The sequence below is a fragment of the Oryctolagus cuniculus genome, chromosome 7, assembly GCF_051225735.1.
Source record: "Oryctolagus cuniculus isolate XC-2025 breed Fujian yellow rabbit chromosome 7, ASM5122573v1, whole genome shotgun sequence".
Lineage (NCBI taxonomy): Eukaryota > Metazoa > Chordata > Mammalia > Lagomorpha > Leporidae > Oryctolagus > Oryctolagus cuniculus.
The window spans coordinates 37,854,560-37,868,959 of record NC_142873.1 but is presented as its reverse complement, the minus strand read 5'-3'; the positions used below and the strand labels follow the sequence as shown (position 1 = coordinate 37,868,959).

Below are 14,400 nucleotides of genomic sequence, written 5' to 3'. Positions count from 1 at the left end.
GGCGGGCCGGGTGGCGCGGCCGTTCCCTTGGCTGGGGGAGCGCGCCAGGGACTGCGGCCTTGGTCCGTCGCGCCGCCTGGGCCCTGGGCTGCGGGGCCAGGGCGCAGGCCGCCGGGCGCGCGGGGCGCGCGGGGCGCGCGGGGCGCGCGGTTCCCGGGGCAGCTCCGCGCGGTTCCCGGGGCTTGCAGGGCGCCGCTGCCCGGTTCTGGAGGCCGCACGGGGCACCCGGCAGCACCCCGGGACGCATCCCAGACGGGCCGCCCGCTCCTTCCAGTTCGCAGCGCTACCCCCTGCCCCCGTTGTGCCCCGCCCAGCGGGTCGTCGTGGTCTTCCTCCTCCTCCTCCTCCTCTCCCTCTGGGTTTTCCTGGGGGTGCTCTTCCTCCTCTTCCTCGCTGTGCCCCTCCGCTGGCTCTTCTCCCCTCTCCTCTTGCTGCTGCTGCTGCTGCTGCTGCTCTTCCTCATCTTCATCCTCCTCCCTGGCTTCCCCTGGGTCCTCCGGTTGGTTGGCTCTATGCTCCTGGAAGCTAGCATGTTGTGGTCCCGGGCCGGGGAGTCCACGTGGGGCGAAGGCACTAGGTTGCGGGGACCGGGGACTGGGGACTGGGGACGGGTGGCGGTTGGCCCTGGAGCCGGTGTGTGGGCGGTGGAGGGCAGGGGTCGGGTGCGGGCGGGCGGGCGGGCGCAGAGGGGTCGAGGGGACCCGAGGGTGGCCGCCGCCGTCCTCGTTAGTATAGTGGTGAGTATCCCCGCCTGTCACGCGGGAGACCGGGGTTCGATTCCCCGACGGGGAGGCAAGCCGCCCTTTTTGGCCAGGCCCCGCACGCCGGCCCCCGCACGCGGAGCACCAGGGACCGTGTGGCCTGCGGGCCCCGGACACGCACCCGTGTTGGGCGCACAGGGCGCGGCGCGCGCGAGGAGTTTTCGCTCGCCCACGGTCGGTCGCGACCGACCGACAGGGCTTGGTGCGCTTGGTGCGCTTGGTGCGCTTGGTGCGCTTGGTGCGCTTGGTGCGCTAGGTGCGCTAGGTGCGCTAGGTGCGCTAGGTGCGCTGGGTGAGGGGGCGCGGACGAGCCGGGGAGCGAGCCTGCGGGTGCGGTCGGTCGCCTGGCCGTCGGACCTCTGGTGCACGAGGGCTTGGACGAGCCAGCTGAGGGCGGACGCGGACGCGGAGACGGATACGGATACGGACGCGCGCGCCGCCGGGGCTCCGCTGGATCCGGAGGCCGGGGCCCAGGAGTAAGGAGACCTGGAGCCGCTGGGCGGAGGCGGGCGCGTGCGCAGACGGAGAAGCGGCTGGCGTGCGTGTGGATGCGCGAGGGCGGCCTTGGGGTGGCAGCGGGGACGTGCGGGCGAGGCGCGCCGTCGGGGCACGGGGGCGGCGGGGCGCTCCGGGCAAGCCGGGCGGCGCGTGGCCAGGCCGGCCTCGGCGGGAGGCGTTGGTGGTATAGTGGTGAGCATAGCTGCCTTCCAAGCAGTTGACCCGGGTTCGATTCCCGGCCAACGCAGCGCGCCCACCTTTTGGCAGAGGCGGTGGTCGTGGCGCGCGCCCGGCCGCCCAGGTGGGGCGGACTTGGCTGAGCGCGGCGGGGCAGGGCGTGCGCGGGGGCCAGGAGACGGAGGCGCGCCCTGTGTTTTTTTGAGGTCAGGGCGGATGGCGGGCGGGGGCCCGTCGGCCGGCCCGGGCAGGACAGCCGGGGGTTGGCCGTGGAAGTAGCGCGGCAGGCCAGGCGCTGCTGCTGCTGCTGCTGCTGCTGCTGCTGCTGCTGCCCATTGGCACCCAGGCGCCGGCTGCAGCAGGCAGAGGCCCAGGCCAGACGCGCAGCCCGACGCTCCCTGGTGGTCTAGTGGTTAGGATTCGGCGCTCTCACCGCCGCGGCCCGGGTTCGATTCCCGGTCAGGGAAGCCTTTCTTCTTCCTCGGAGGGCCGGCGTGTGTGCTCTGCCTCCCGCAGTACAGCCCGCCCACTTTTGCACAACCACGCAGCCAACTGCTTGTGCAATGGGGCAACGCACACTGCGCCCCAGCCCCGGCCCCGGCCCAAGCTCTGTGCCTCTGCCTCCGCGGCCGCCCTCAGCTGCTGTCCTTTTCGCCAGCTGCGCCACCTCAGGACCTTTGGCCGCTCCCCACCTCCAGGCTGCTCGCTGTCCCCCTGCTCCCGCGCCTCCCCTGCCAGCCGTTCTGCGACACTCCTGGGCAGCCGGAACACCCCCAACCCAGACGTGGGCACGCGCGCACCAACACACATCCACCCGCACACCCAGGATGCCACAATTCCGGAACAGCCGCACCCCACTCCACACACAGGGACCGGTGCCTGCACGCACTCGGCCTCACGTCCTCACTCACGACATCACCGCCGCCGGCACCACGCACAGGAACGCGTGTGCTTCTGCGTGCGCGCGCACACACACACACTCACACACACAGACACACACACACAGAGACACAGAGGGCACGCCTTCTCTCCCTGCCCGTTGGGCCAGGTGCCAGGTGCCGCGTGCCATGGCCTCCGTGGGTCTGAGAGTCACCAAGCAGCCCAGGGTGCAGTTGCTTTGGTTTTCCCACCGTGAGCCGATCCAGGCTCCCAGGTGGGCTTGGGGCTTGAACACGTGGGAGCTGTCCCAGAGGGGCCCTGCACTTGGCACCCCTCCCCGCCTCCACCCCCCAGGATGCAGGATGCAGGATGCAGGATGCAGGATGCAGATGCGAGACCAGCAGGCTGGAGAGGGCCGGCAAGCTGGAGCCCTGGGCAATGCCGGCGGCTGGCCATCGGTGAGGGAGCCTCCTCCTCCGGGAGGAGGTGGGAGAGGGCTTGCGGACAGCCTGAGAGCCGAGATGACAGCCAGCCAGTGTGTGGGGACAAGGTGGAGGAGAGGGGAGCGGCATACGCTGGCGTTTCACCGTGGGCTCTCTCCGCACGGGAGGGAACCGACCCTCCCGGTCCCTGTCGCGGGCCACGCCACCACGGATTTGGTAGCACGTTCCAATCCCCGCCTCATCTCTGAGCTCGCGCTCTCTGCGTCCCGATTGACGCCTCGATCCCTGCATGCGGTTCTCCGCCCTACTCTGTGCCGGCTCGGCCCTCGTCAAGTAGCGGCTCCGGCTCCTTGTGCCCACACAGGACCTCCAGGGCAAGGGCGGAGCTGCCCAGCCGCTTAGGGCAGGTCTCGGGGGCGACAGGTCGAGGGGACTCAGAGGGCAGCGTCTCAGGCGTGGAGCCTCCCGTGCAGTGGGTTGGGAGGGGCCCGGCCCTGGGCACTGGGGGCGGTGTGTGGGGCGCGTGGCAGGGCTGGAGTCGGGTGTCCGTTCTGGAGGCTGGCATCCCAAGCAGCCTAGGGCCAGGGCGTGAGCCCCCAACGGGGGCCGGCATCAGTCCAGCAGCCGGAAGGCGGGAGGAGTCGTGGAAGGGTGCTAGGGCCAGCCGCGCGTTGGCGATGGTTGGTTGTGAGAGCAGGGTGTGGGGAGACGAAGCGGCGGGGCTTGGCGGCTCAGTGGCCGGCCGGCAGAGCGGCGAGGTCGGAAGTGCAGCGCGTGGGCCCGAAGTGGGTATCAGGAGAGGCAGAGGCTAGGAAGGAGGCAGGGGTGCGAGGGCTGAGGCACTGGGCTAGGCGGGGTTCGGCGGCCAGGGGGGCTGGGGAGCGCGTGTGCCAAGAGTGCTGGTGCAAGGCTGGCCAGAGAGGAGCCCGAGGGAGCGGCTTGCGCAGAGGCACTGCTGGGGCTGCCCAAGCAAAAGGGGAGCAGGAGCTGCATGGGCCGGGAATCGAACCCGGGCCTCCCGCGTGGCAGGCGAGAATTCTACCACTGAACCACCCATGCACCGTCGGCGGGCGCCGCCAGGAGCCGCCACAGGCCCGCAGGCTGATCACCACGAGCTGCTCCGTTGCAGCCGCTTTCCGTGGAGCAGGGCGACCACGCGCAAGCAGAAGGAGCTGCTCCACGCGCCTCTAGGGCCCAGGCTGCTTGGCAAGCTGCCTAGAGTTGAGGATGGGCGGAATGGTTGGCTGGGGTGGGGTTGGAGGGGGTGTGGTGTGGTGTGGTGTGGTGTGGTGGTGGTTGGCCTTGGATGGATGGGTGGGGTTTGGGAGGGACACACACACACTCACACACACACACACACACGAGACAGAGAGAGAGAGAGAGAGAGAGAGAGAGAGCGAGCTAGAGAGCAAGAGGCAGGCAGACAGAGAAAGAGAGAGAAGCACAGAGCTTCAGCTCCTGCTGGGTTGTTGTCTGCATCCCAGGGCACGGGGAAGGAGGGGCGCTGGAGCCCAGAGAGAGCCAGGATGCAGCCGGCCAGACCCGGCCCTCTGCCCAGGTCCCCGTCAGAGCAGGTGACTCGGGGCGGTCCCCGTGGTGGTGGGCTCGGGTGTGAGCCACGGCTGCAACAGGAGCACCGGCTGAAGGCGGGTGTGTGGCCGGCCGCCACGCTGGGTGGGGCGCGCCTGCCCATGGAGCCCCCCGCCCCGCCCCTGGGGAGGCGGTGGGTCGTGGAGCAGAGCCAACGTGTGCAGCTGGGTGACCGCAGGGCGCCTGGGCCTTTGGCCGGCCACCAACCACTGCCCCGGGTGGTTTTCCCGACTCGTGGCCTCTGTGCCTCCTGCGGCAGCTGTGCTGAGGCCGAGAGAGGCGGGAGCACGGGGTCAGCCAAGGGCTCCGAGGAGCAGGATCCCGGGCAGCGCGCTGTCCCGAGCAGGCAGACAGGCTGGCAGGCGGGAGGCGGGAGGCGGGAGGCGGGAGTGCGCAGCGAGGGCGAGGAGGTGGGACGCGGCCGAAGTGCGCTGCTCTCGGTGGGCTGGCTGCAGACAGGTGTTTAGGGGACGCTCGGGAGGACTCTGGGCGGGCCGCCCGTCGGTTCAGCGCTCTGGGGCTGGCAGGAGGCGGGGAGAGGTGGAGGAGATCTGGGGACTGGGGCTGGGAGGCGGAGGGCCGTGAATGTGCGGAAGGTAGCGGCAGAGGGTGGCGGCAGAGGAGCGGAGGAGCCAGGAAGACTCGGAGGCAGGTGGGTCCCGAGAAGCGGTGTGGTGGGGAGAGGTGGGCGGGAGTGCCTGCGCGCTGGCCAGTTGGAGCGTGGTCCCTGTGGCGAGTGCCACGTGTGGGCCGGCAAGGCGGGGTCTCGCTCGCGACGGCTGGAGAGGCGGAGCGGCGAGCGGCGTGTTGCACGACGGGCGCGAGGCTGGCCCGGGCGTGCCAAAAAGGCGTGCTTGTCAGGAGTGGGATTCGAACCCACGCCTCCAGGGGAGACTGCGACCTGAACGCAGCGCCTTAGACCGCTCGGCCATCCTGACGGCGGGCCGGGTGGCGCGGCCGTTCCCTTGGCTGGGGGAGCGCGCCAGGGACTGCGGCCTTGGTCCGTCGCGCCGCCTGGGCCCTGGGCTGCGGGGCCAGGGCGCAGGCCGCCGGGCGCGCGGGGCGCGCGGGGCGCGCGGGGCGCGCGGTTCCCGGGGCAGCTCCGCGCGGTTCCCGGGGCTTGCAGGGCGCCGCTGCCCGGTTCTGGAGGCCGCACGGGGCACCCGGCAGCACCCCCCGGGACGCATCCCAGACGGGCCGCCCGCTCCTTCCAGTTCGCAGCGCTACCCCCTGCCCCCGTTGTGCCCCGCCCAGCGGGTCGTCGTGGTCTTCCTCCTCCTCCTCCTCCTCTCCCTCTGGGTTTTCCTGGGGGTGCTCTTCCTCCTCTTCCTCGCTGTGCCCCTCCGCTGGCTCTTCTCCCCTCTCCTCTTGCTGCTGCTGCTGCTGCTGCTGCTGCTCTTCCTCATCTTCATCCTCCTCCCTGGCTTCCCCTGGGTCCTCCGGTTGGTTGGCTCTATGCTCCTGGAAGCTAGCATGTTGTGGTCCCGGGCCGGGGAGTCCACGTGGGGCGAAGGCACTAGGTTGCGGGGACCGGGGACTGGGGACTGGGGACGGGTGGCGGTTGGCCCTGGAGCCGGTGTGTGGGCGGTGGAGGGCAGGGGTCGGGTGCGGGCGGGCGGGCGGGCGCAGAGGGGTCGAGGGGACCCGAGGGTGGCCGCCGCCGTCCTCGTTAGTATAGTGGTGAGTATCCCCGCCTGTCACGCGGGAGACCGGGGTTCGATTCCCCGACGGGGAGGCAAGCCGCCCTTTTTGGCCAGGCCCCGCACGCCGGCCCCCGCACGCGGAGCACCAGGGACCGTGTGGCCTGCGGGCCCCGGACACGCACCCGTGTTGGGCGCACAGGGCGCGGCGCGCGCGAGGAGTTTTCGCTCGCCCACGGTCGGTCGCGACCGACCGACAGGGCTTGGTGCGCTTGGTGCGCTTGGTGCGCTTGGTGCGCTTGGTGCGCTAGGTGCGCTAGGTGCGCTAGGTGCGCTAGGTGCGCTGGGTGAGGGGGCGCGGACGAGCCGGGGAGCGAGCCTGCGGGTGCGGTCGGTCGCCTGGCCGTCGGACCTCTGGTGCACGAGGGCTTGGACGAGCCAGCTGAGGGCGGACGCGGACGCGGAGACGGATACGGATACGGACGCGCGCGCCGCCGGGGCTCCGCTGGATCCGGAGGCCGGGGCCCAGGAGTAAGGAGACCTGGAGCCGCTGGGCGGAGGCGGGCGCGTGCGCAGACGGAGAAGCGGCTGGCGTGCGTGTGGATGCGCGAGGGCGGCCTTGGGGTGGCAGCGGGGACGTGCGGGCGAGGCGCGCCGTCGGGGCACGGGGGCGGCGGGGCGCTCCGGGCAAGCCGGGCGGCGCGTGGCCAGGCCGGCCTCGGCGGGAGGCGTTGGTGGTATAGTGGTGAGCATAGCTGCCTTCCAAGCAGTTGACCCGGGTTCGATTCCCGGCCAACGCAGCGCGCCCACCTTTTGGCAGAGGCGGTGGTCGTGGCGCGCGCCCGGCCGCCCAGGTGGGGCGGACTTGGCTGAGCGCGGCGGGGCAGGGCGTGCGCGGGGGCCAGGAGACGGAGGCGCGCCCTGTGTTTTTTTGAGGTCAGGGCGGATGGCGGGCGGGGGCCCGTCGGCCGGCCCGGGCAGGACAGCCGGGGGTTGGCCGTGGAAGTAGCGCGGCAGGCCAGGCGCTGCTGCTGCTGCTGCTGCTGCTGCTGCTGCTGCCCATTGGCACCCAGGCGCCGGCTGCAGCAGGCAGAGGCCCAGGCCAGACGCGCAGCCCGACGCTCCCTGGTGGTCTAGTGGTTAGGATTCGGCGCTCTCACCGCCGCGGCCCGGGTTCGATTCCCGGTCAGGGAAGCCTTTCTTCTTCCTCGGAGGGCCGGCGTGTGTGCTCTGCCTCCCGCAGTACAGCCCGCCCACTTTTGCACAACCACGCAGCCAACTGCTTGTGCAATGGGGCAACGCACACTGCGCCCCAGCCCCGGCCCCGGCCCAAGCTCTGTGCCTCTGCCTCCGCGGCCGCCCTCAGCTGCTGTCCTTTTCGCCAGCTGCGCCACCTCAGAACCTTTGGCCGCTCCCCACCTCCAGGCTGCTCGCTGTCCCCCTGCTCCCGCGCCTCCCCTGCCAGCCTTTCTGCGACACTCCTGGGCAGCCGGAACACCCCCAACCCAGACGTGGGCACGCGCGCACCAACACACATCCACCCGCACACCCAGGATGCCACAATTCCGGAACAGCCGCACCCCACTCCACACACAGGGACCGGTGCCTGCACGCACTCGGCCTCACGTCCTCACTCACGACATCACCGCCGCCGGCACCACGCACAGGAACGCGTGTGCTTCTGCGTGCGCGCGCACACACACACACTCACACACACAGACACACACACACAGAGACACAGAGGGCACGCCTTCTCTCCCTGCCCGTTGGGCCAGGTGCCAGGTGCCGCGTGCCATGGCCTCCGTGGGTCTGAGAGTCACCAAGCAGCCCAGGGTGCAGTTGCTTTGGTTTTCCCACCGTGAGCCGATCCAGGCTCCCAGGTGGGCTTGGGGCTTGAACACGTGGGAGCTGTCCCAGAGGGGCCCTGCACTTGGCACCCCTCCCCGCCTCCACACCCCAGGATGCAGGATGCAGGATGCAGGATGCAGGATGCAGGATGCAGGATGCAGATGCGAGACCAGCAGGCTGGAGAGGGCCGGCAAGCTGGAGCCCTGGGCAATGCCGGCGGCTGGCCATCGGTGAGGGAGCCTCCTCCTCCGGGAGGAGGTGGGAGAGGGCTTGCGGACAGCCCGAGAGCCGAGATGACAGCCAGCCAGTGTGTGGGGACAAGGTGGAGGAGAGGGGAGCGGCATACGCTGGCGTTTCACCGTGGGCTCTCTCCGCACGGGAGGGAACCGACCCTCCCGGTCCCTGTCGCGGGCCACGCCACCACGGATTTGGTAGCACGTTCCAATCCCCGCCTCATCTCTGAGCTCGCGCTCTCTGCGTCCCGATTGACGCCTCGATCCCTGCATGCGGTTCTCCGCCCTACTCTGTGCCGGCTCGGCCCTCGTCAAGTAGCGGCTCCGGCTCCTTGTGCCCACACAGGACCTCCAGGGCAAGGGCGGAGCTGCCCAGCCGCTTAGGGCAGGTCTCGGGGGCGACAGGTCGAGGGGACTCAGAGGGCAGCGTCTCAGGCGTGGAGCCTCCCGTGCAGTGGGTTGGGAGGGGCCCGGCCCTGGGCACTGGGGGCGGTGTGTGGGGCGCGTGGCAGGGCTGGAGTCGGGTGTCCGTTCTGGAGGCTGGCATCCCAAGCAGCCTAGGGCCAGGGCGTGAGCCCCCAACGGGGGCCGGCATCAGTCCAGCAGCCGGAAGGCGGGAGGAGTCGTGGAAGGGTGCTAGGGCCAGCCGCGCGTTGGCGATGGTTGGTTGTGAGAGCAGGGTGTGGGGAGACGAAGCGGCGGGGCTTGGCGGCTCAGTGGCCGGCCGGCAGAGCGGCGAGGTCGGAAGTGCAGCGCGTGGGCCCGAAGTGGGTATCAGGAGAGGCAGAGGCTAGGAAGGAGGCAGGGGTGCGAGGGCTGAGGCACTGGGCTAGGCGGGGTTCGGCGGCCAGGGGGGCTGGGGAGCGCGTGTGCCAAGAGTGCTGGTGCAAGGCTGGCCAGAGAGGAGCCCGAGGGAGCGGCTTGCGCAGAGGCACTGCTGGGGCTGCCCAAGCAAAAGGGGAGCAGGAGCTGCATGGGCCGGGAATCGAACCCGGGCCTCCCGCGTGGCAGGCGAGAATTCTACCACTGAACCACCCATGCACCGTCGGCGGGCGCCGCCAGGAGCCGCCACAGGCCCGCAGGCTGATCACCACGAGCTGCTCCGTTGCAGCCGCTTTCCGTGGAGCAGGGCGACCACGCGCAAGCAGAAGGAGCTGCTCCACGCGCCTCTAGGGCCCAGGCTGCTTGGCAAGCTGCCTAGAGTTGAGGATGGGCGGAATGGTTGGCTGGGGTGGGGTTGGAGGGGGTGTGGTGTGGTGTGGTGTGGTGTGGTGGTGGTTGGCCTTGGATGGATGGGTGGGGTTTGGGAGGGACACACACACACTCACACACACACACACACACGAGACAGAGAGAGAGAGAGAGAGAGAGAGAGAGCGAGCTAGAGAGCAAGAGGCAGGCAGACAGAGAAAGAGAGAGAAGCACAGAGCTTCAGCTCCTGCTGGGTTGTTGTCTGCATCCCAGGGCACGGGGAAGGAGGGGCGCTGGAGCCCAGAGAGAGCCAGGATGCAGCCGGCCAGACCCGGCCCTCTGCCCAGGTCCCCGTCAGAGCAGGTGACTCGGGGCGGTCCCCGTGGTGGTGGGCTCGGGTGTGAGCCACGGCTGCAACAGGAGCACCGGCTGAAGGCGGGTGTGTGGCCGGCAGCCACGCTGGGTGGGGCGCGCCTGCCCATGGAGCCCCCCGCCCCGCCCCTGGGGAGGCGGTGGGTCGTGGAGCAGAGCCAACGTGTGCAGCTGGGTGACCGCAGGGCGCCTGGGCCTTTGGCCGGCCACCAACCACTGCCCCGGGTGGTTTTCCCGACTCGTGGCCTCTGTGCCTCCTGCGGCAGCTGTGCTGAGGCCGAGAGAGGCGGGAGCACGGGGTCAGCCAAGGGCTCCGAGGAGCAGGATCCCGGGCAGCGCGCTGTCCCGAGCAGGCAGACAGGCTGGCAGGCGGGAGGCGGGAGGCGGGAGGCGGGAGTGCGCAGCGAGGGCGAGGAGGTGGGACGCGGCCGAAGTGCGCTGCTCTCGGTGGGCTGGCTGCAGACAGGTGTTTAGGGGACGCTCGGGAGGACTCTGGGCGGGCCGCCCGTCGGTTCAGCGCTCTGGGGCTGGCAGGAGGCGGGGAGAGGTGGAGGAGATCTGGGGACTGGGGCTGGGAGGCGGAGGGCCGTGAATGTGCGGAAGGTAGCGGCAGAGGGTGGCGGCAGAGGAGCGGAGGAGCCAGGAAGACTCGGAGGCAGGTGGGTCCCGAGAAGCGGTGTGGTGGGGAGAGGTGGGCGGGAGTGCCTGCGCGCTGGCCAGTTGGAGCGGGGTCCCTGTGGCGAGTGCCACGTGTGGGCCGGCAAGGCGGGGTCTCGCTCGCGACGGCTGGAGAGGCGGAGCGGCGAGCGGCGTGTTGCACGACGGGCGCGAGGCTGGCCCGGGCGTGCCAAAAAGGCGTGCTTGTCAGGAGTGGGATTCGAACCCACGCCTCCAGGGGAGACTGCGACCTGAACGCAGCGCCTTAGACCGCTCGGCCATCCTGACGGCGGGCCGGGTGGCGCGGCCGTTCCCTTGGCTGGGGGAGCGCGCCAGGGACTGCGGCCTTGGTCCGTCGCGCCGCCTGGGCCCTGGGCTGCGGGGCCAGGGCGCAGGCCGCCGGGCGCGCGGGGCGCGCGGGGCGCGCGGGGCGCGCGGTTCCCGGGGCAGCTCCGCGCGGTTCCCGGGGCTTGCAGGGCGCCGCTGCCCGGTTCTGGAGGCCGCACGGGGCACCCGGCAGCACCCCGGGACGCATCCCAGACGGGCCGCCCGCTCCTTCCAGTTCGCAGCGCTACCCCCTGCCCCCGTTGTGCCCCGCCCAGCGGGTCGTCGTGGTCTTCCTCCTCCTCCTCCTCCTCTCCCTCTGGGTTTTCCTGGGGGTGCTCTTCCTCCTCTTCCTCGCTGTGCCCCTCCGCTGGCTCTTCTCCCCTCTCCTCTTGCTGCTGCTGCTGCTGCTGCTGCTGCTCTTCCTCATCTTCATCCTCCTCCCTGGCTTCCCCTGGGTCCTCCGGTTGGTTGGCTCTATGCTCCTGGAAGCTAGCATGTTGTGGTCCCGGGCCGGGGAGTCCACGTGGGGCGAAGGCACTAGGTTGCGGGGACCGGGGACTGGGGACTGGGGACGGGTGGCGGTTGGCCCTGGAGCCGGTGTGTGGGCGGTGGAGGGCAGGGGTCGGGTGCGGGCGGGCGGGCGGGCGCAGAGGGGTCGAGGGGACCCGAGGGTGGCCGCCGCCGTCCTCGTTAGTATAGTGGTGAGTATCCCCGCCTGTCACGCGGGAGACCGGGGTTCGATTCCCCGACGGGGAGGCAAGCCGCCCTTTTTGGCCAGGCCCCGCACGCCGGCCCCCGCACGCGGAGCACCAGGGACCGTGTGGCCTGCGGGCCCCGGACACGCACCCGTGTTGGGCGCACAGGGCGCGGCGCGCGCGAGGAGTTTTCGCTCGCCCACGGTCGGTCGCGACCGACCGACAGGGCTTGGTGCGCTTGGTGCGCTTGGTGCGCTTGGTGCGCTTGGTGCGCTAGGTGCGCTAGGTGCGCTAGGTGCGCTAGGTGCGCTGGGTGAGGGGGCGCGGACGAGCCGGGGAGCGAGCCTGCGGGTGCGGTCGGTCGCCTGGCCGTCGGACCTCTGGTGCACGAGGGCTTGGACGAGCCAGCTGAGGGCGGACGCGGACGCGGAGACGGATACGGATACGGACGCGCGCGCCGCCGGGGCTCCGCTGGATCCGGAGGCCGGGGCCCAGGAGTAAGGAGACCTGGAGCCGCTGGGCGGAGGCGGGCGCGTGCGCAGACGGAGAAGCGGCTGGCGTGCGTGTGGATGCGCGAGGGCGCGCGCGTGGATCGGGCAGGCGTGCTGGGCTTGGCCGGCGGGGCGCCGGGCGGCCTTGGGGTGGCAGCGGGGACGTGCGGGCGAGGCGCGCCGTCGGGGCACGGGGGCGGCGGGGCGCTCCGGGCAAGCCGGGCGGCGCGTGGCCAGGCCGGCCTCGGCGGGAGGCGTTGGTGGTATAGTGGTGAGCATAGCTGCCTTCCAAGCAGTTGACCCGGGTTCGATTCCCGGCCAACGCAGCGCGCCCACCTTTTGGCAGAGGCGGTGGTCGTGGCGCGCGCCCGGCCGCCCAGGTGGGGCGGACTCGGCTGAGCGCGGCGGGGCAGGGCGTGCGCGGGGGCCAGGAGACGGAGGCGCGCCGTGTGTTTTTTTGAGGTCAGGGCGGATGGCGGGCGGGGGCCCGTCGGCCGGCCCGGGCAGGACAGCCGGGGGTTGGCCGTGGAAGTAGCGCGGCAGGCCAGGCGCTGCTGCTGCTGCTGCTGCTGCTGCTGCTGCTGCCCATTGGCACCCAGGCGCCGGCTGCAGCAGGCAGAGGCCCAGGCCAGACGCGCAGCCCGACGCTCCCTGGTGGTCTAGTGGTTAGGATTCGGCGCTCTCACCGCCGCGGCCCGGGTTCGATTCCCGGTCAGGGAAGCCTTTCTTCTTCCTCGGAGGGCCGGCGTGTGTGCTCTGCCTCCCGCAGTACAGCCCGCCCACTTTTGCACAACCACGCAGCCAACTGCTTGTGCAATGGGGCAACGCACACTGCGCCCCAGCCCCGGCCCCGGCCCAAGCTCTGTGCCTCTGCCTCCGCGGCCGCCCTCAGCTGCTGTCCTTTTCGCCAGCTGCGCCACCTCAGGACATTCGGCCGCTCCCCACCTCCAGGCTGCTCGCTGTCCCCCTGCTCCCGCGCCTCCCCTGCCAGCCTTTCTGCGACACTCCTGGGCAGCCGGAACACCCCCAACCCAGACGTGGGCACGCGCGCACCAACACACAGCCACCCGCACACCCAGGATGCCACAATTCCGGAACAGCCGCACCCCACTCCACACACAGGGACCGGTGCCTGCACGCACTCGGCCTCACGTCCTCACTCACGACATCACCGCCGCCGGCACCACGCACAGGAACGCGTGTGCTTCTGCGTGCGCGCGCACACACACACACACACACACACAGACACACACACACACAGAGAGACACAGAGGGCACGCCTTCTCTCCCTGCCCGTTGGGCCAGGTGCCAGGTGCCGCGTGCCATGGCCTCCGTGGGTCTGAGAGTCACCAAGCAGCCCAGGGTGCAGTTGCTTTGGTTTTCCCACCGTGAGCCGATCCAGGCTCCCAGGTGGGCTCGGGGCTTGAACACGTGGGAGCTGTCCCAGAGGGGCCCTGCACTTGGCACCCCTCCCCGCCTCCACACCCCAGGATGCAGGATGCAGGATGCAGGATGCAGGATGCAGGATGCAGGATGCAGATGCGAGACCAGCAGGCTGGAGAGGGCCGGCAAGCTGGAGCCCTGGGCAATGCCGGCGGCTGGCCATAGGTGAGGGAGCCTCCTCCTCCGGGAGGAGGTGGGAGAGGGCTTGCGGACAGCCCGAGAGCCGAGATGACAGCCAGCCAGTGTGTGGGGACAAGGTGGAGGAGAGGGGAGCGGCATACGCTGGCGTTTCACCGTGGGCTCTCTCCGCACGGGAGGGAACCGACCCTCCCGGTCCCCGTCGCGGGCCACGCCACCACGGATTTGGTAGCACGTTCCAATCCCCGCCTCATCTCTGAGCTCGCGCTCTCTGCGTCCCGATTGACGCCTCGATCCCTGCATGCGGTTCTCCGCCCTACTCTGTGCCGGCTCGGCCCTCGTCAAGTAGCGGCTCCGGCTCCTTGTGCCCACACAGGACCTCCAGGGCAAGGGCGGAGCTGCCCAGCCGCTTAGGGCAGGTCTCGGGGGCGACAGGTCGACGGGACTCAGAGGGCAGCGTCTCAGGCGTGGAGCCTCCCGTGCAGTGGGTTGGGAGGGGCCCGGCCCTGGGCACTGGGGGCGGTGTGTGGGGCGCGTGGCAGGGCTGGAGTCGGGTGTCCGTTCTGGAGGCTGGCATCCCAAGCAGCCTAGGGCCAGGGCGTGAGCCCCCAACGGGGGCCGGCATCTGTCCAGCAGCCGGAAGGCGGGAGGAGTCGTGGAAGGGTGCTAGGGCCAGCCGCGCGTTGGCGATGGTTGGTTGTGAGAGCAGGGTGTGGGGAGGCGAAGCGGCGGGGCTTGGCGGCTCAGTGGCCGGCCGGCAGAGCGGCGAGGTCGGAAGTGCAGCGCGTGGGCCCGAAGTGGGTATCAGGAGAGGCAGAGGCTAGGAAGGAGGCAGGGGTGCGAGGGCTGAGGCACTGGCGCTGGGCTAGGCGGGGTTCGGCGGCCAGGGGGGCTGGGGAGCGCGTGTGCCAAGAGTGCTGGTGCAAGGCTGGCCAGAGAGGAGCCCGAGGGAGCGGCTTGCGCAGAGGCACTGCTGGGGCTGCCCAAGCAAAAGGGGAGCAGGAGCTGCATGGGCCG

General features: G+C 71.0%; 2 non-coding genes across 2 annotated transcripts; both read right to left on the bottom strand.

Moving 5' to 3' along the window:
* Positions 1 to 5,203: 5,203 nt before the first annotated feature.
* Positions 5,204 to 5,286, bottom strand: TRNAL-CAG (transfer RNA leucine (anticodon CAG)). The gene has a single exon. It is a non-coding gene; the product is annotated as a tRNA-Leu (tRNA).
* Positions 5,287 to 10,494: 5,208 nt separating this feature from the next.
* TRNAL-CAG (transfer RNA leucine (anticodon CAG)) lies at positions 10,495 to 10,577 on the bottom strand. The gene has a single exon. It is a non-coding gene; the product is annotated as a tRNA-Leu (tRNA).
* Positions 10,578 to 14,400: the final 3,823 nt, after the last annotated feature.